Source organism: Callithrix jacchus, chromosome 19 (genome assembly GCF_049354715.1).
Source record: "Callithrix jacchus isolate 240 chromosome 19, calJac240_pri, whole genome shotgun sequence".
NCBI classification, from domain to species: Eukaryota; Metazoa; Chordata; class Mammalia; order Primates; family Cebidae; genus Callithrix; species Callithrix jacchus.
In genome coordinates this window covers 18010165-18031151 of record NC_133520.1, presented here as the reverse complement: position 1 = coordinate 18031151, position 20987 = coordinate 18010165, and the positions used below count along the sequence as shown (strand labels likewise).

The following is a 20987-nucleotide window of genomic DNA, read 5'->3' as shown; positions in this document are numbered from 1 at the left end:
AAAGAAACTAAGAACCTAGAAAAAGGTTACACAAGATGCTAACTAGAAGAAACAGCTTAGAGAAGAATATAAATGACTCGATGGAGCTGAAAAACACAGCACAAGAACTTCACAAAGCACACACAAGTTTCAATAGCTGAATCGACCAAGCAGAAGAAAGGATATCAGAAATTGAAGATTAACCCAATGAAATAAAATGAGAAGGCAAGAATAGAGAAAAGAGTGAAAAGAAATGAACAAAGCCTCCAAGAAATATGGGATTATGGGAAAAGACCTAATCTATGTTTGATAGGTATCCCTGAATGTGATGGAGAGAATGAATCCAAGCTGGAAAACACTCTTCAGGATGTTATCCAGGAGAACTTCCCCTACCTAGCAAGGTAGGCCAACATTCAAGTCCAGGAAATACACAGAACACCACAAGGATATTCCTAAGAAGACCAACCCCAAGGCACATAATTGTCATGTTCACCAGGGTTAAAATGAAGGAAAAAGGGCAGCCAGAGAGAAAGGTCAGGTTACCCACAGACGAAAGCCCATCAGACTCACAGTGGATCTCTTGGCAGAAACCCTGCAAGCCAGAAGAGAGTGGGGACCAATATTCAACATCCTTAAAGAAAAGAACTTTCAACCTAGAATTTCATATCCAGTGAAACTAAGCTTCATAAGCCAAGGAAAAATAAAATCCTTTATGAACAAGCAATTTCTGAGAGACTTCATCACCACCAGGCCTGCCTTACAAGAGCTCCAGAAAGAAGTACTAAACATAGAAAGGAAAAACCAGTACCAGCCACTCCAAAAACATACAAAATGGTAAAGAGTATCGAAGCAATGAAGAAACTGCATCAACAAATGGGCAAAACAACCAGCTGGCATCAAAATGGCAGGATCAAATTCACACATAACAATATTAACCTTAAATGTAAAATGGCTAAATGCCCCAATCAAAAGACACGAACTGGCAAATTGGATAAAAAGTCAAGACCCTCAGTGTGCTGTATCCGGAAAACCAATCTCAAGTGCGATGACACACCTGGGCTCAAAATAAAGGGATGGAGGAAGATTTACCAAGCAAATGGAGAGAAAAAAAAGGCAGGAGTTGCAATCCTAGTCTCTGGTAAAATAGACTTTAAACCAACAAAGGTCAAAAGAGACAAAGAAGGGCATTACATAATGGTAAAACAATCAATGCAACAAGGAGAGCTAACAATCCTAAATACACCCAATATAGGAGCACCCAGATACATAAAGCAAGTTCTTTTTTTATTGCATTTTAGGTTTTGGGGTACATGTGAAGAACATGCAAGATAGTTGCATAGGAACACACGTGGCAGTGTGATTTGCTGCCTTCCTCCCCATCACCTATATGTGGCATTTCTCCCCATGCTATCTCTCCCCAACTCCCCACCCCCCACTGTCCCTCCCCTATTCCCCCCAACAGATCCCAGTGTGTAGTACTCCCCTCCCTGTGTCCATGTGTTCTCATTGTTCAACACCCACCTATGAGTGAGAACATGTGGTATTTCATTTTCTGTTCTTGTGTCAGTTTGCTGAGAATGATGGTCTCCAGGTTCATCCATGTCCCTACAAAGGACACGAACTCATCATTTTTTATTGCTGCATAATATTCCATGGTGTATATGTGCCACATTTTCCCTGTCCAGTCTATCATCGATGGGCATTTGGGTTGATTGGCACTGTTTACAATAATAAAGCAAGTTCTTAATGACCTACAAAGAGACTTAGACTCGGCCGGGCACGGTGGCTCAAGCCTGTAATCCCAGCACTTTGGGAGGCTGAGGTGGGTGGATCACAAGGTCAAGAGATCGAGACTATCCAGGTCAACATGGTGAAACCCTGTCTCTACTAAATATAAAAGAAAAATTAGTTGGGCCTGGTGGCGTGTGCCTGTAATCCCAGCTACTCGGGAGGCTGAGGCAGGAGAATTGCCTGAACCCAGGGGGCAGAGGTTGCGGTGAGCTGAGATCACGCCATTGCACTCCAGCCTGGGTAACAAGAGTGAAACTCTGTCTCAAAAAAAAAAAAAATCTGGAGACAACAGATGCTGGAAAGGATGTGAAGAAAAGCAACACTTTTACACTGTTTGTGTGAATGTAAACTAGTTCAGCCATTGTGGAAGACAGTGTGGCACTTCCTCAAGGACCTAGAAATAGAAATTCCATTTGACCCAGCAATCCCATTACTCGGTATACACCCAAAGGATTATAAATCATTCTATTATAAAGACACATGCACACATATGTTCATAGCGGCACTATTTACAATAGCAAAGACCTGGAACCAACCCAAATGCCCATCGATGATATACTGGACAAGCAAAATGTCGCACATATACATCATGGAATACTATGCAGCCATAAAAAATGATGAGTTTGTGTCCTTTGAAGGGACATGGATGAATCTGGAAACCATCATTCTCAGAAAACTGACACAAGAACAGAAAATGAAACACCACATGTTCTCATTCATAGGCGGGTGTTGAAGAATGAGAACACATGGACACAGGGAGGGGTGCATCACACACTGGGGTCCGTTGAGGGGGCAAGGGAAGGACAGCAGAGTGAGGACTACAGGGGAGTGAGGAGGTCAGGGAGGGATAACAATGGGAGAAATGCCAGCTGTGGGTGATGGGGGGATAGAGGCAGCAAACCACATTGCCATGTGTGTACCTATGCAACAATTCTGCATGATCTGCACATGTTACCCCAAAACCTAAAACACAACTTAAAAAAAAAATTACCAATCAGAAAAAAAAAAGTTCAGGACCAGATGAATTCACAGCTGAATTCTACCAGACATTCAAAGTCCTATTGACACTATTGCACAAGATAGAGCTTTTGGGATCAGACTCCATCAGATTTCAAATAAAATCTACATTCTTGCTGTGACCTACAATCCCCTACCTATCTTTCCAACCTAAGCTGAACCCTTCTGACTTCACCAAGCATCCTCCACCTACTGACTTTTTTTTTTTTTTTTTTTTTTTTTTTTGAGACAGAGTCTTGCTCTGTGACCCAGGCTGGAGTGCAGTGGCTTGATCTTGGCTCACTGCAACCTCCACCTCTGGGACTCAAGGGATTTTCATGCCTGAGCCTCCCGAGTATTTGGGATTGCAGGTGCACACCACCACGACCAGCTAATTTTTGTAGTTTTAGTAGAGATGGGGTTTCATTATGTTGGCCAGGCTGGTCTGGAACTCCTTACCTCAAGTGGTCTGCCCACTTTGGCCTCCCAAAGCTCTAGGATTACACTTTGTAAGGCACCACACCCATCCCATCCACTGGCTTTCTGCAGACGCCAGCTCTTGCCATGTGGGAGCTCAGAATGCTCCTCTCCTACTTTCCACGTGGATGGACGCTTCTCAACCTTTAGGTCTCAAATTAAGTGTTGCTCCTTATAGAAGCCTTCCCTGATGCCCTCTCTAAAATATTTTCTTCACCCACTTCCTTCTTCTGTTACTATTTATCAACAGGATTTTTATTGTACTCATCAGGAATTATAATATATGTATCTAGTTTTTTTACTTGTTTATAGATGTTAATGAAGTGGCTCATGCCTGTAATCCCAGCACTTTGGGAGGCCAAGGCCAGCAGATCACCTGAGGTCGGGAGTGCAAGAGCAGCCCGATGAACATGGAGAAACCCTGTCTCTACTAAAAATAAAAAATTAGCCAGGAGTGGTGGCGCATGCCTGTAATCCCAGCTACTCAGGAGGCTGAGGCCTAAGAATCACTTGAATCTGATGGCTCTGGCTAGGACTTTCAGTACTATGTTCAAGACAAGTAGTAAGAGTGGGCGCCCTTGTCTTGTTCCAGTTCTCAGAGGGAATGCTTTCAACTTTTCATCATTCACTGTTATGTTGGCTGTGGGTTTGTCATAGATGGGCTTTAATTACATTGAGGTATGTCCCTTGTATGCCGATTTTGCTGAGTTTTAATCATAAAGGAATGCTGGATTTTGTCAAATGCCTTTTCTGCGTCTATTGAGATGACCATGTGATTTTTGTTTTTAATTCTGTTTATGTGATATATCACATTTATTGACTTGTGGATGTTAAACCATCCCTGCATCCCTGGTATGAAACCCACCTGATCATGATAGATTATCTTTTCGATATATTGTTGGATTTGTTTAGCTAGTATTTTGTTAAGGATTTTCGCATATATGTTAATCAGGGATATTGGTCTGTAGTTTTCTTTTTTGGTTATATCCTTTCCTGGTTTTGGTATTAGGGTGATACTGGCTTCATAGAATGATTTAGGGAAGATTCCCTTTCCTCCTGTCCTCTTATTTTCTGTGATAAACACACTTAACGTAAGTTCTACATTCTTAGCAATTTTTAAGTATACAATATTATTAACTATAGGCATTATGCTATATTATGTATCTCTGGGACTTAAGTATCTTGTACAACTGAAACTTTGTGCCCTTTGACTAATATATCCTGGTTTTGTCCTTCCCCCAGTCCCTGGAAATTGATATTGTATTCTCTGCTTCTGTAAGTTTGACTATTTTGGATTAATACAAGTGCTATCATGCAGCATTTGTCCTTCTGTGTCTGGCTTATTTCACTTAGCATAATGTCCTCCAGGTTCATCCATATTGTCACAAATGGCAGGATTTGATTCTTTTGTAAGACTGAATAATATTCCATAGTGTGCATATAACACATGTTCTTTATTTATCCTTCGATAGATATTTAGGTTTCTTCCATGTCTTGGCTATTGTGGATAATACTGCAATGAGCATGGGAGTGCAGCTATCTCTTCAAGAGCCTGATTTCAATTCCTCTGTATAATTCTTTACAAAAATATAATATCAAGAATATTCTTAAAATGCTACAATAATCATGATATAGACAAGAACATATATGTTATGTCTTAGGGTCATATTCTAATTATATGTACCTTCCTTGAAGAAATAAAAATAAAAACAAGAGTCCATGTAGACCATTTAACAGCATGAAAGTTTCCAGCAGATGCCCTTCCCCAGGAGTGAGGGTATATGGCATTAGTTATCATTCATTGAGCCCTTACTACATGCCCTACCCTGAGCTCATAAGCCCTTTATATTTAGTTAGTTCTCATAACTATGAGGTACCTGCTATTATCATTGCTCTTTTATAAGAAACTAAGGCTTAGAAAAGTAACTTGTTCAAGGCCACAAAGGTTTTTAAGGGTGCAGCCAGTGTTGAAGCCCTTGTCAAGTTTAACTCCAGAGTCTATGCTTTAAACCCCTCTGCTCCCATGCCAGGTTCCAGGCTGAGTACCTCACATACAAAATACAATTTCGTCCTTAAAACAACATGTGAGGTAAATATTGGTCTCTATAGACAAAGAAAAGTCATCCAAGACAGGCCAAGTTGCCCAAAACTTAAGTTGCACAAAACTAAGTGGTGAAGCTGAAATTCAAACACAAGTGTAATTCAAAAGCCCACAGTCTAAATTAACACTAACCAATGGAAATATAATGCAAGTCACAAGTGTGCATCTCATGTGATTTAGCCACAAAAAGTAAATGGAAACAAAAAAAATTAGTATTTTAACGTAATAATTGAATGTAATACATCTAAAACATTATTTCATCATGTAATCAACACACAAAGTCACTAGTGAGATGTTTTACATCCTTTATTTCATGCTAGGTTTGAAATCTGATATGAATTTCACACCTACTATGCCTCTCAATTCAGACAAGCCATATCTCAGTTGCTTAGTAGTTACATATGGCCAGTGGTTACCATACTGAACAGCACAGGTTACCATACTGAACAGCACAGGTAAACCATGAAATTATACTACAGCACATGAATATCCTGTACTAGCTTAAACAAATACAGGCATTGATCTCAGACATAGATTTGTAACGGATCAACTATATATATATATATATATATATATATATATATATATATATATATATATTTGACAACAAAATAATGAAGTAAAAAATGTGAACACAGGCACGTGTGTACATGCAAAAGTGTGAGACAGGGAGGTGGGGAATAGGCAGGCCCTATCCGAAAATGAAGAGATGCTGGGGACACTATTACAGAGGGGGCTGAAAACACACTAAGCTCATCAAGGTGCAGCTTTAGAAGGCTGAACCTGGCAGTCTCAGTCTGGGAACCCTACTCTTGGCTTCACAGCTGATCAACCTTGGGCAAGTCAAGAACTCCAAGCCTCAGTTTCCTCACCTGAAAAAATAAGCTTGACCACCCATACCAGAGAGATACTATGAAGATCAAATCAGAATATAGACACATGTGTCTGTGTGTGTGTGTGTGTGTGTGTCTGTGTGAGTGTGTGTGTGAGTGTGTGTGGGGGTCTGTGTGTGTGAGTGTGAGTGTGTGTGTGTGCGCGTGCGTGCGCACATGCATTCTTGTGAATGGGTGGGCAGTGTTCAAAAACTAATACTTTTGTCAGCAAAAGAAATAATCAGCAGGGTAAACAGACAACTCACAGAGTGTGAGAAAATATTCCCAAAATATGCATCTGTCAAATGACTAATATCCAGAATCTACAAGGAACTCAAATCAGCAAGAAAAGAAAATAATCCTATCAAAAACTTGGCTAAGGACATGAATAGAGACAACTCTCAAAAGAAAATATACAAATGGCTGACAGATATATGAAAAAATACACAAATGGCCAATAAACACATAAAAAATGAAAACATATGAAAAAATAATCCTATCCAAGAGCGGGCTAAGAACATGAACAGACAACTCTCAAAACAGGATATACAAATGGCCAACAGACATATGAAAAAATGCTCAACATCACAAATTATCAGGGAATGCAAATCAAAACCGCCATGTGATGCCACCTTACTCCTGCAAGAATGGCCGTAAATTAAAACTTTAAAAATAACAGATGTTGGCATGGATATGGTGAAAGGGGGACACTTTTACACTGTTGGCATGAATGTTGACTATGGAAAACAGTATGGAGATTCCTGAAAGAAATAAAAGGAGATCTACCATTTGATCCAGCAATCCCACTCCTAGGTATCTACCGAGAGGAAAAGAAGTTACTGTACAAAAAAGACACTTGCACATACATGTTCACAGCAGCGTAACTCACAACTGCAAAACTATGGAACCAGCCCAAATGCCCATCAATCAACAAATGGGTGATACAAACACACACACACACACACACACACACACACCCCATGGACTACTACTCAGCCATAAAAAGGAACCAAATAATAGCATTCGCAGCAACCTGGACGCAGTTGGGGACCATTATTCTAAGTGGAGTGACTCGGGAATGGAAAACCAAACATATGTTCTCACTCATAAGTGCGAGCTAAGCTATGAGGATGCAAAGGCCTAAGAATGACACACTGGACTTTGGGGACAAAGCGGGAATAATGGAGGAGTGAGGAATAAAAGATGGCACACTGGGCACAGTGTACACTGCTCAGGTGGTGGGTGCACCGAAACCTCAGAAATCACCACTGAAGCCCTTATCCGTGCAACCAAACGTCACCTCTTCCCCAAAAACTACTGATATAAAAAAATAATAGTTTTGTGCAAATAAAGAAAAATATTACTTCAGGAGATTCTGGATGAGAATAAGGAAGTTTCAAGTCAAAAACTGGGGTGGTCCAGAAAGTTCTTGGCTTCCTCAAGGATCAGAGACTAAGAACAGCAGAACTGAAATAGACTAAGAAGAAAGGGAGACTGATAAAGTACATATATTTGAAGAAAAAAAGACAAAGCAGCCTCATAGACTCCATCAATTCTATAAAACCTAAAGTCTAATAAAAACAACCACAGACTGAATATCTGATGGAGAGCTGAACATAAAAATGTACCCACAAGAAACTCACAGTTTAGAACAGAAGAGACGTGTAAACAAATTAATAAAATATAATGCACATAATGCAACAAGCGGTAGGAAATGTATATGTAAAAGTATTCTAACAGCAAAGGAAAAGGGACAACAAACTGACTTCAGTGCTCAGAAAAGGCTTAGATTTTAAAGTGATTGTCAAGATCTCCATTCAAGGATGAGCCAGAAGGCAGACAACGCTCATCTGTGTGCGAAAGCGCAGATGTATAAAGGAAGGCAGTACAAGAGCTGACTTGGGAGAAAGCTGGTGTGGCTGAAACATAGGGACTTTTTTGGTTTGTTGTTGTCATTGTTTTTGGGGGACTACAGAGGGCAATACTGGGTGATAAAGCTGTATTTTGTTGAGAATTAAAGGAGGGCTGAATTTGATGTGTCCTTGATGCATAGCTAAGAACTTTTAAGTAAGACGGGTTTATAATCAAAGTGCTCTTGATGAAGGTAACTGGGCAGCAGTGTGGAGGGCCGCCTGGAAGGGGCCAGTGTGGAGGCAGAGGCCTGCTACAAGGCCACTGCAGGATTCTAGAGAGAAAAGACGCACGCTTGAACTGGGGAATAACACTAGACAAAGTTGTGAACAAACTCCTGGTCTTCTTGAGAGCCTGAAGACCTGGCCAACGCACTATGCCCAGAATGGGCCCTAACAAGGGTCGGCAGTACCAGCAGCCTCAAGATCCCCATCTCTCAGGAGTACCAGCTGTCATCTCCCTGGATGATGGCAGTGGAAGAAAGCAGAGTCAAACAGAGAACTTTCTCTTTGAGACTGATCCCAGGGTACTCACCACTTACCACCAAATTGGCTTCACTGGTCATTTAAGGACACAAGTAGAGCACCTTCCATAAATACCACCCTCACCGTCATCTGCAAGTGCCCGAACATCTCCCTCTGAGGGTGATAAGAAACCTTGGTCCTCTAAATCCTTACTCTTGGCACACCCACCCCAGCACCTATATATGTGTTTCTTTCCATTCCATAGAGTTCCAAAAAGCTTCTCTGTTTAGCAATGATTTGGGTTTTTATGACTACAAAGTGAGTACAAACTCAGCCCACACATTCTAAGAAAAAGGGAGGGCTTGATGCTGACAAGGTTGGGATGGCGCTCTAGTCACAAAATAAAGCCTGATTTGGGGTTTCAGACATCCCCAGCTAAACAACAGCTTAATTCCCGTCATAAATACCCTTCTTCATAAACTAGGCAGGTGCTATATTTAGGACTTTTTCCATGATGTACTTGTTCTTTAATGGAAGAGGTAAGGGCAGCGGGACGCAATTAAAAGTATTAACCATATACCTTATGCTACAGTCCGGAACCAACCCACATGACACCATCACAAATACAATCCCATGTTGAAATCTTGGTTTCTTCCTACTTTGTTGAGAAATACTTCAGCTGTATTTTTGGGTGGGGGAGGGGGTGGAAATCGCAGGGGTCAGCACATCTGGAGTGCAATGGATAAGCCTCGCCCTGGGAAAACCACCTTCGTGATCATGGTATCTCCCCTGCCAGGTAAGTATCAGCTGTATTTTTTTAACTTTTAATCTTGAAATCTTCAGCTGTATTTTATTTCAATATGATTAAGAACTAGTGGTGAGGCTGAGTCACAGAAACGTTGCCATCATAATTAAGTCAGTTACAAACAGTTTTCCATTATCCATGATTAAGATAGAAAGGTGACATGAGCAGAGGAAGAGGTTAATGTGAAAGGTAAGTGACATTTACTGAGGTGCCTACCGGTGTTGGCCCTAAACCAAATGCTTGCTTCGTTATCTCATTCCTTCATTCAATGAACATTTATTAAGCACTTACTATGTGTCAGCATCGTGTTCAATGGGAGATACAACAGTAAAGAAGTGAGACACTAATTCTTTTTTGACACAGAATCTTGCTCCGTCATCCCAGCTAGAATGCAGTGGCACAATCTTGGCTCCCTGCATCCTCTGCCACCCGGGTTCAAGCGATTCTCATGCCTCAGTCTCCCAAGTAGCTGGGACTACAGCTGACTATATTTCTATTTTTAGTTGGGATAGGATTTCACCATGTTGGCCAGGCTGTTCTCAAAATCAGTCTCAGGTGATCTGCCCACCTTGGCCTCCCAAAGTGCTGGGATTACAGGCACGAGCTACCACGCCTGGCTGAGAGACACTAATTCTGCCTGTGTGGGCCTTTCATCTACTGGAGGCGGCAAACCAGAAACCAAAGCATTCCCAATGTCATGAACGCTCAAAGTAGAAACTGCAAATGGCAAGGACAGCTTCTTGGAAGCCTACCTGGAGAGTGGGGCAGGGGCAGTTGGAGGCCTCAAAGAGGCGGTGTGAGATCTACACTGAGACTCGAAGAGTGAGTAGGAGGTAGCCCAGCCAACAGATGGAGCAAAAGCTTCCAAACAAATGGAGGGCATGTTCCAAGGCCCAGGGGCAAGAGAGAGAGTCTGACAGGCATAAGTGCCCCTGGGCTGATGCTGAGCTCAAAGAGGGGCACAGCTAGATGAGGCTGGAGAGGCGAGTTTGGTCTTGGAAGTCACCATGTAAAATTTAAATTTATCCAAAGAAACAACAAAAAGACATTAAAGGATTTTTAAGTGGGGACTAATAAAATCAGAGTTGTCTTTAAAAGCATCACAAATCTTCACAATGATCTTTTAGGGTAAGTAATATTATCTTTATTTCATGGAAATGAGGAAAGATTAGTGAGGTTAAGTAACTTTTACAAAGTCACACAGCTGGAATGTAGTGGAGTTTTGGAGGAGGATTCGGGTCAGACTGACTCCAAATCTCCTCTTTGCACTACGTCATCCTGTCTCTAAACAAAGAAAAAGAAAAAAACTGAAGACAATCCTTAAACCCGATTTCGGCTAATCATTTATTACTTTTCCCCAAAAATCAAGTGCAGAGTTGATCCCTGGCATCAGTGAACAGTTGAGTTCTCCCTTGCCTAAGTAAATAAAGTTTATTAAAACATAATAAATACATACACAAAGCAGCCCACCGAGAGAAAAAGCAGAGAATACCCTTCCACAAAATCCCAGCCTCAGAGAAGAGAGGGCTGATCGGATGGAATTCCATGGCCCCCATGTGCACAGGGAGCAACGAGGCACAGGCCAGCTTTTAGGGCTGGAAGACAACAGGAAGGCCATTCACTGTTTTGGCCACCACCCAAGCTCATTTTCAATGTACCATGAAGTGGTCATCCAAAACGCCTCCAGTAACAGCACACTTACTGCCTACAGTCACAGCCATATTGCCCACATTGAGACCATTGTGAGTATTTTAAAAGACTCTTTATGAGAAGCAACATAGCTCGAAATTCAGGTGCTTACAATAGAAGCTACTGTTACCAAAAGCGACTTTCTTCTCCAAAACAACAGATCTGCATTTCCACATTCATTCTCACTTTCCCCCTAGTCTGAGGAGCCAAATGAAGCTAACATCCAAAAAGTTAAAGAGCAGAATAGGAAATCTCAATTTTAGACATTGAGAAACAAGGGAGCTTGTTCCTAGATAAAGGGGTAACATTTTTTGCTCATAGAAATCCTGGCCGCTTCCACCAGTGCTCCTGGATTTGGAACCAGAACACTAAGGATTTGGGCATGACCTCAGCTCTACTTCAGCAGCAGACAGGTCACTCATCACCAGAAAAATGTGTATAGCAAGCCTGACTGTGCATGTGTTCAATAAGTAAAGTTCATCCCAACTTTCATTCTCTGTGTATCTGTCCAGCTGCCTGCAGAGGTCGCTGGCTCAGGGCCATCTCTTGCTCCTCATGTAAATCCTATTGACGGATAGCTGAAAACTGTACTCTCATGCATCCTCCAGACTTACCAGGCCAAATCCTTGGGTAGTTCGTATTAAAAAAATAAATAAATAAAAACCTTCCTTTGAATTTTTACTTATATGTTAAAATATAAGATTGAATAAAACATTTCTAGTATTGCATATTGCTCATGGTGAGGGAAGAAAGAAAACGACTCCTGTGATGAGATTGGCAGTGCAAACTGGTACAACCTTGTTTCTTCAACCTCAGCACTTTCCACCCAGTTTTAAATGCTCACATGCTGCCTCCTGACTTTCACTTGTAGCCATCTGTCCTATTCATAAGAGCATGAGTGTTTGCAGAGTTATCAGTCAACAGAGTAATCTAAGTAAACGCAAGTAAACTGTCCATTTCCACCAAGCACGTTGAAACGTAACAGGAACACCAATGCAGCCAGTAAGAGCTGAAACCAGACCAAGAGTTTTCTAGAAGCAGGGGAGACAGGAATGCTTTCAGAAGCGCTATAGGAGACCGGAGGGGAGGCCACAAGCTCCCCTGGAGTGACAAAGGGCTGCCGTGATGGAGAAACACAAAACAGAAAATCTCTATTCCATATCTCAAAGATATAAAAAGGAAAGTGAATTTTAGATAGAAAAAAATGGTTATCTGTAAAAAAATTTTAGATTAAAAAAATGGTCATCTATCTAGAATTTTAGATAGAAAAAAATGGTTATCTGTAAAAAATCAGACCCCAAATCTGTGCCATGCATGGGTATGGAGTCAGAATTTACACTGTTCACATAGGAGCTCCAAGGCTAAAATTCTTATGGAAAAGTTGGTCTGAACCAGGCGAAACCATAGTATATAACATTGGCAAACTCAACTTCACCACCACAATCAAATGCCTCATCAAATGGGGACCCAATGAACTCCCACCAAAAAACTCCAGTTGCAGATAAGTTTGCCACCACAAGAGGAAATTAAACACCGAGAGGGGATTTAAGGTGTGCCTAAATCCTAAAGCAAAAAAAAAGCAGCAATGTTAGTAGACATGAATAAGACAATATTTTTGAAGAACAGGAAGATTTCAAAAAGAACTACATAGAATTTCTAGAAACAAAAAGATAGAAATTTGCCCATATGCAGTGGCTCACACCCGTAATCCAAGCACTTTGGGAGGCCAAGGCAGGCAGATCACCTGAGGTCAGGAGTTTGAAACCAGCCTGATCAACATGGTGAAACCCTATCTCCACTAAAAAAAAAAAAAAAAATTAGCTGGGCATGGTGGCGCACACCTGTAATTACACCTGTAATCCCTCTAAGCACATCTTTAAGCTACTCAGGAGGCTGAGGCAAAAGAATTTCTTGAACCTGGGAGCCAGAGGTTGCAGTGAACCAAGATGGTGTCACTGCACTGTAGATGGGATGACAGAATGAGACTTCATCTCAAAAAAAAAAAAAAAAAAAAAGGACAGACATTTAAAATAAAACAAACATCTCAATGAATATATGAATCTAAAATTATTCAGTTAAGCAATGATTTCAGAGAGCGGGAACAATAATGACATATGTAGACATGAAAAGACTAAAATAATTTATTATTCCCAGACTCTGTGAAAGAGCTACTTTAGCAAGAAGGAAACTAAAAAGTTGTGAACCACAAAATCTGTGATGGCCAAAGAAAATGGCAGAATATATACTGATAAATCCAATTAGGTGTTAATGACAGAACAGAAAAATAATGGTCAATGAGGAAGTTAAAAATAAGGAAAAACTAAAATGCTAGATAACAGTACGCATGAGAGTCCTTTAGAGTTAAAATATTCTGAGGTCCTTGTTTTGTTCCAGGAGCAGTTAATTAGCTTCAAATGAGTATATGCTGTTAAAAAAATATATAGATGTAATCTATAAAAAAAAACTAGAGTGTATACCTTTGAAACCAAGAGAAAAAAATAACATTGAGTGGAAATCAAGGAAAGAGGGAGGGAGACAAAGAGGGAAAAAGGGAGGAGAGAGAAAGAGAGGGATGGAGGAAATGGAGGGGAGAAAGCAGACAGTAAACAGAAAACACTAAATTAAATCCCAGAATAATACCAGACATATTCCAAACATATCAATAAGAATAAGAAACATAAAAAGATTAGATTGGAAAGCATGTCAAGACAGTGGAATGGAAGCCTCCACAAGAACACCAAATTGAACGACTATCCACACGAAGAAAAGCACCTTCAGAAGAGCCAAAAAAAATCAAGTTGGCAATCATAGTAAGTGGTTTTATATAAAGAGGCACTGACATGGGTAGAAAAGACAGCTATAAATTACTTATATCCCCTATCCCCCAGCAGTGGCCACATGGCATAGAGAGAATCTGTGCACTTAGGGAATGGAGAGCACAGCAATCATGGGACTTTGCATTGGAACACAGTGCTGCCCTGTCACAGTGGAAAGTAACATGGGGCATAGCTCAGCTGGTACCCATGGAGGGAGCACTCAGACCAGCCCTAACCAGTGGTCAGAACCAAATCATCCATCCCAGTGGTCAGAACCTACCTTCCGACAAGCCGTGCCACTGCAGGCCAAAGTGCTCTGTGATGTTAAATAAAAGGCAGTCTAGATTACAAGTCCTGGGCAAGTCCTGGTGCTGTGCTGGACTCAAAGATAGTGAGTGTGGGGTGCATGTGACCCAGTAAGATACCAGCTGAAAAGGCCAAGGGAGTGTTTGCATCACCCCTCCCTCAACCCCAGACAGTGCAGCTCACAGCTCCAGGAGAGACTCCTTCCCTCGGCTTGAGGAGAGGGGAAGAGTAAAAAGGACTCCAGCTCAGCCACAGTGGGATAGGGCACCAGGCAGAGTTGTGAGGCCCCCCATTCTTGGCTCTGGGTCCTGGACAACACTTCTAGACACACCATGGGCCAGAAGGGAACCTGATGCCTTGAACAAAAAGACCCAATCTGGGCAGGCTTCACTATCTGCTGACTACAGAGGCATTGGGCCCTGAATAATCAGGAATGGTAGCCAGGCAGTGCTCACCACAGGCCTTGGGTGAGACTCAGAGCCATGCTGGCTTCGGGTGTGACCCAGCATATACCCAACCGTGGTGGCTATGGGGAGAGTCTCCTTTGCTTGAGGAAAGGAGAGGGAAGATGAAAGGAGACTTCATCTTGCAGTTTGGGTACCAGCTCAGCCACAGTAGGGTAGATCACCAAGAAGGCTCCTGGGATCCCTGATTCATGGCTTTGGCCCCTGGACCTGCCCTGAGCCAGAGGGAAGTCCAGTGCCCTAAAGGAAGAAACTCAGATGGACAGTATTCACCAGTTGACTAAGGAGCCCTTGGGACTTGAGTGAACATCAGCAGTAGCCGGGCAGTACTTGCCAAGGGACCTAGGGTGGCGGTGGCTACAAGCCTTGAGAAAAGGGAAGAATGGGAATGGCTTTGTCTCATGGCTTAGGTGCCAGGTCAGCTACAATAGAACAGAGCACCAGGTAGATACCTTAGGTTCATGACTCCAGGCCATGGCTCCTGGACAATATCTCTGGACCCAGCCAAGGATGGAGAAAACTTACTGCCCTGAAGAGAGGAAACAAGCCTGCCTGGATTTGCCACTTGTTGACTGTAGAGCCCTTGGGCCTTGAGTGAACATAAGCAATAACCAGGCAGGGGGGCCACTGTAGGCCTTGGGTAGAACCCAGTTTTGTGCGGGCTTGGGGTCTAACCCAGCACAGTATCAGTGGTAGTGGCCACAGGGGTGCTTGTGTCAGCCGTCTGAAAGCTGCAGGCAGCTCAGCACAGAAAGAGACATTCCATTGGTTTAGGAGAAAATAAGGGAAGATAATAAACATCTTTACCTAGTAATCCAGAGAATTCTTCTGAAGCTCACTCAAGACCACCGAGATGGTACCTCTATGGGTCTGCAACAGCCACAGCTTGGGGTGTGCTCTAATGCAGATACAGTTGCAGTAACCAAAAACTTAGTCAAAACACCCAATTCCCTTTTAATATACAGAAAGATGGATACACACTGCAATTCCAAACTCTTCAATCCCCAGGCATTGATGAACCTCCACCAGCATCAAGACCATCCAGTAAGATATGACCTCACCCTAATGAGCTAAACAAGGCACCAGTGACCAATCCCAGAGAGACAGAGATGTGTGGCCTTTCAAATAAAGAATTCAAAATACCCATTGAGAAAACTCAACGAAATTCAAGATAACATAGAGAAGGAATTTAGAATCCTATCAGATAAATGTAATGAAAAGATTAAGTAATTTTAAAAAATCAAGTAGAATTTCTGGAGCTAAAAAATGCAACTGACATACTGAAGAATGCATCCCAGTCTCTTAATAGTAGAAGTGATAAAAAGAAAGAGACAGTGAGCTTGAAAATAAGCTATTAAAAATACACAGAGGAGACAAAAGAAAAAAAATTAAAAGCCAGGCACAGTGGCTCATGTCTGTGGTCCTAGTACGTTGGGAGGCCAAGGCAGGCAGATCACTTGAGCCCAGGAGTTCAAGACCAGCCTGGGAAACATGGTAAAACCCCATCTCTACAAAAAAAAAAAAAAAAAAAAAAAAAAATTTAGCCAGGTATGACATTTGCCTGTAGTCCTAGTTACTTGGAAGGCTGAGGTGGGAGGATCATTCGAGCCCAGGATGTTAAGGCTGCGGTGAGCTGTGATTGTGCCACTGCACTCCAGCTTGAGCAGCAGCAGGAGACCTGTCCCAAAAAAAATGAAGGAAAGAAGAATGAAACACACAAGAACTAGAAAATAGTTTCAAAAGTTATTGGCCTTAAAGAGGAGAAGGGAAGACAGATCAGGGGAAAAATGTTTATTAAAGGGATAATAACAGAGAACTTTCCAAATCAAGAGAAAGATATTAATATTCAAGTACAGGAAGGTTATAGAACACTAAGCAACCCAAATAAAACTACCTCAAGACATTTAATAATCATACTCCCAAAAGTCAAGAATAAAGGATCCCAAAAGCAGCAACAGAAAAGAAACAACAGGCAAAGGAGCTCCAATACATCTGGTAGCAGGAACCCTTACAGGCCAGAAGAAGCTGCCACAACATCCTTAAAATGCAGAAGGAAAAAAATTCTTATCCTAAGATAGTATATCAAACAAAAGTATTCTTCAAGCATGAAGAAAAAATAAAGATTTTCCCAGACAAAAGCTGAAGAATGTCATCAACACCAGAACTATCTCACAAGAAACACTAAAGAGATTCCTTCAGTCGGAAAGAAAAGGATGTTAAAGAGCAAAAAGAAATTATTTGAAGGTACAAAACTCACTGGTAATATTAAGTACGCAGAAAAACACAGTATATTATATTAATTGTGGTGTGTAAACTCATATCTTAGGTAAAATGACTAAAAAATTAATCAATTAAAAATGGTAACTATATTTTTTAAGACAGTAAAATAAAGTAAGTAGAAACAACAAAAAGTTTACAAGCAGGCGGTTGAGGCTAAAGCGTAGACTTTTTTTCTTTCTTTCTTCCTTCTTTTTTTTTTTTAATTTATTCCATTTTAGGTTTTGGGGTACATGTGCAGAACGTGCAAGACAGTTGCGTAGGTACACACATGGCAGTGTGTTTTGCTTCCTTTCTCCCCTTCACCCACATTTGGCATTTTTCCCCAGGCTATCCCTCCCCAGCTTCCCCCCCGCCGCTGGCCCTCCCCTTTTCCCCCCAATAGACCCCAGTGTTTAGTACTCCCCTCCCTGTGTCCATGTGTTCTCATTTTTCATCGCCCTCCTATGAGTGAGAATATGCGGTATTTCATTTTCTGTTCTTGGGTCAGTTTGCTGAGAATGATGTTCTCCAGATTCATCCATGTCCCTACAAAGGACACGAACTCATCATTTCTGATTGCTGCATAATATTCCATGGTGTGTATGTGCCACATTTTCCCAGTCCAGTCTATCATCAATGGGCATTTGGGTTGGTTCCAGGTCTTTGCTATTGTAAACAGTGCTGCAATGAACATTCCTGTGCATGTGTCCTTATAGTAGAACGATTTATAATCCTTTGGATATATACCCAGTAATGGGATTGCTGGGTCAAATGGAATTTCTATTTCTAAGGCCTTGAGGAATCGCCACACTGTCTTCCACAATGGTTGGACTAATTTACACTCCCACCAACAGTGTAAAAGTGTTCCTTTTTCTCCACATCCTCTCCAGCATCTGTTGTCTCCAGATTTTTTAATGATCGCCATTCTAACTGGCATGAGATGGTATCTCAATGTGGTTTTGATTTGCATCTCTCTAATGACCAGTGATGATGAGCATTTTTTTTTTTAGTTTTCTCTTTTCTATGTGTTTATGCAATCAACATTAAGTTGCCATCAGTTTAAAATAATGGCTTATAAGATACTATTCCCAAGCTTCATGGTAACTTCTGATTAAAAAAAACATGCAACACATCCACCAAAAAAGCTAGAAAATAAAACCAACCACCTGAGAAAATCACCTTCATTAAAAGATAGAAAGGAAAGAAGACCACAAAACAACCATAAAAACAACAAAATGGCAGAAGTCCTTACTTATCAATAGCATTGAATGTAATTGGACTAAATTCTCCAATCAAAAGTCACAGAGTAACTAAACGGATTAAAAATAAACAAGACTCAAAGATCTGTTGCCTACCAGAAACATATTTCACCTATAAGGACACACATAGATTGAAAATAAAGGGATAGAAAAAGATATTTCATGCAAATGAAAACTAAAAAACAACAGGAATAGCAACTATACTTACATCAGACTAAATAGATTTCAAGACAAAAACAATAAAAAGAGACAAAGTCATTAATGATGATAAATGAGCCAAATGATAAAAGAGTAAATTCAGCCAGAGGATATAACAATTGTAAATATATTTATGTAACCAACAGTAGTGCACCCATATATATAAAGCAAATATTAGTGCTAAAGAGAGATACATGCCCAATACAGTAATAGCTACAGACTTCTACACCCCACTTTCATCACTGGACAGATCATCTGGACAGAAAATAAAGCAACTTGGAATTTAATCTACACTATAGACCAAACAGACCTAACAAATGTTTACAGAATATTCCGTTCAACACCTGCAAAATATACATTCTTCTCCTCAGCACATGAATAATTCTTAAGGATAGACCATACATTAGGCCACAAAACAACTGTTAAAAATGTTCAAAAAATTAAAATTATATCAAATATCTTCTCTGACCATAACAGAATAAAACGAGGAAGAGGAATTTTGGAAACTATGCAAACACATGGAAATTTAAAAACATGCTCCTGAATGGCCTGTGGGTCAATGAGGAAATTAAGAAGAAAATTGAAAAATGCCTTGAAACAAATGAAAATGGAAACATACCAAAACCTACAGGTTACAGCAAAAGCACTACTAAGAAAAGTTTATAGCAATAAGTGCCTACATCAAAAGACTAGAAAAACTTCAAATAAATAACCTAATGATGCATCTTAAAGAACTAGAATAGTAAGAGCAAACCAAGCCTAAAATTAGTAGAAATAAGATCAGAATGGAAATAGATGAAATTGAAACATGAGAAACAACATAAAGGAGAAATGAAATAAAAGCTGGTTTTTTGAAAATACAAAAATCAAAACTTCAAGAAAAAAGGATGACTCAAATAAAATCAGATGAAAAAGGAGACATTACAACTGATATTGCAGAAATTGAAAGGATCATTAGAAGCTGTTATAAGCAATTATATGCCAATAAATTGGAAAACCTAGAAGAAATGAGTAAGTTCCTAGACATATACAACCCACCAAGATTGAACCATGAAGTAATCCAAAATGTGAACATATCAATAACAAGTAATGAGATCAAAGACATGATAAAAAGTCTCTCAGCAAAGAAAAGCCTGGGATCCAATGACTTCACTGCCGAATTTTACCAAACATAAAGAACTAATACCAATGCTCCTCAAACTACTCCAAAAATTAGAGCAGAAGAAAATATTTCCAAACTCATTCTACAATGACAGTATTATCCTGATGCCAAAATCAGACAAAGATGCATCAAAAAAGACAACTACACTCCAATATCCCTCATGAACACTGATGCAAAAACCCTCAACAACATGCTAGCAAACTGAATCAGTAACACATTAAAAACATCATGCGTCATGACCAAGAGAGATTTATGCCAGGGATGCAAGCAGTTCAATGCATGCAGATTAATCAGTGTGCTATATCATATCAACAGAATGGAGGACAAAAAACAAACATTTCAATTGACACCTTAAAAACATTTGATAAAATTTAATATGCCTTTGTGATTACAAATAAACACCTCCAAAAACATGGTAGAGAAGGAACATACTTCAACACAATAAAAGCCATATAAAACGGACCCACAGCTAGCATAATATCAAATGGGGAAAAACCGAAAGCCTCTCCTCTAAAATCTGGAATAAGACAAGGATGCCCGTTTTCACCACTGTTGTTCAACATAGTACTGGAAGTCCCAGCTAGAGCAATCAGATACAGTCCTAGCCAGAGCAAAAGAAATAAAGGACATCCAAACTGAGAAGGAAGAAGTCATTGTTTGCAGATGACATAATCTTAAATTTGGAAAAAAAAAACTAAAGACACCATTTAAAAAAACTATTAGTACAGACAAATTCAGTAAAGTTGCAGTATAAAAATACAAGAAAAAGAAGCATTTTATACACCAAACAATCTGAAAAAGAAATCAAGAAATTGATTCCATTTGCAATAGCTACAAATAAAATACCTGGGAGTTAATTTATCCAAACAAGTGGAAGATTTTTACAGTGACAGCTACAAAACATTGAGGCAATAAATTGAAGAGGACACACAAAAAAAGGGAAAAGTATTCCATGCTCATGAATTAGAAGAATCAATAGTATTACAACATGCAACTACCCAAAGCAATCTACAAATTCAATCCAATCCCTATTAAAATACTAATGACATGCTTCACACACACAAAAAAAATTAATCCTAAAATTTACATGGAACAGAAGATCCAGAATAGCTAAAGCTATCCTGAGCAAAAAGAACAAAACTGCAAGAATCACATTATCTGACTTCAAATTACACTACAGAGCAGTAATAACCAAAATAGCATGGTACTCACATAAAAACAGATACATAGACAATAGAATAGAATAGGAGAGCCCAGAAATAAATCCATACATCTACAGTGAACTCATTTTTGACAAAGGCCTGAAAAACATACGCTGGGCTAAGGACAGTCTCTTCAACAAACGGTGCTGGGAAAACTGGATTATCCATATGCAGAAGTATGACGCTACAGCCCTATCTCCCACCAAACACAAAAATCAATCCAAATGAATTAAAAA

General features: G+C 40.3%; 1 protein-coding gene and 1 pseudogene across 2 annotated transcripts in view; both read right to left on the bottom strand.

The window, feature by feature from the left end:
- The window catches only part of KCNH1 (potassium voltage-gated channel subfamily H member 1), a 440309-nt gene that overhangs the window by 357130 nt on the left and 62192 nt on the right, over window positions 1-20987 (bottom strand). The window lies entirely within an intron of this gene.
- Window positions 9254-9395, bottom strand: LOC118149640 (U1 spliceosomal RNA; annotated as a pseudogene).